The 906-nt window shown below is 51.3% G+C and overlaps 1 protein-coding gene across 1 annotated transcript in view; it reads right to left on the bottom strand.

Moving 5' to 3' along the window:
* The window catches only part of CAMTA1 (calmodulin binding transcription activator 1), a 330506-nt gene that overhangs the window by 203541 nt on the left and 126059 nt on the right, over positions 1–906 (bottom strand). The gene's annotated exons all lie outside the window — the stretch shown is intronic.

Here is a 906-nt window from a genome sequence, read left to right on the forward strand (position 1 = left end):
CAGGAATATTTGTAAACCCAGCTTCCAGGGCTGGAGCGTGAAAACATTTCCTCATTCTCATCTTATTCAGAATTTGTTTATGGCAGCAGGCATACAAAAACTGCAGGCAAAGTGTAACCACCAACAGCAACACCCACGCAGTATGACAGAACACGCTTAGGTCAGACAGGAGACATCATCTTCAAAACATATTTATAGTGCTGTAAAACATTGCAGTCCTCCGTAGCACGGGGCCTTTTCATGGAAAAGTCACCAGATTTGTTGCAGGAAGTGACAAGCAGCAGGCGCACGCAGGCACAGAAAAGCTGTCCCGGCGAGGCGCGGGGTGGGAAGGCCACGGCAGCGGCTGCGGCAGCTTGGTGACGGTCAGCTGGGCTGTGGAGCTGAGGGACGGGAGCCCGGCATGCCCGGCCAATCGCCGCCGCCACGCGCAGCCTTACAGGGGCAACCACGGCACGCCAGGACACGCCAGCACCGGCCCTCGGACTTCGCATTCGGAGATCCAAACTCTAATTTATTAATTAATTTGGAGGTCCGAATCCTAATTTATTAATTAATTTAGAGATTGAATCGTTCACTTCGTGAAACTCAGTTACCTTATTAAAGCTCAGGGTTATTTTACCTTATTTTGAGAACTCGCCAAAATATTAAAACAAGCCCAGCTTTGCAAAGCTTTGCAATGACGGGTGAACTTCAAAAGCCTTCCCCGGTTCTGATCTGCAGCGTTTTTGCATCATCACCGACTTTTTGGCATTTATCCTTTGGAAAGAGTTTTAAAAGCAGCACTCCGACTTCCCAGTGTGAAGACCCAAGAGGTGGGGAGCGCCGGACGTGGCAGGGGAACACACTGCCTGGCAAATCCCGAACCAATCCCGAAGGCGGCGGCGCTCAGTTGCGGCCCCGCAG

This window comes from Egretta garzetta, unplaced genomic scaffold (genome assembly GCF_000687185.1).
Source record: "Egretta garzetta isolate BGI_Z169 unplaced genomic scaffold, ASM68718v1 scaffold389, whole genome shotgun sequence".
NCBI classification, from domain to species: Eukaryota; Metazoa; Chordata; class Aves; order Pelecaniformes; family Ardeidae; genus Egretta; species Egretta garzetta.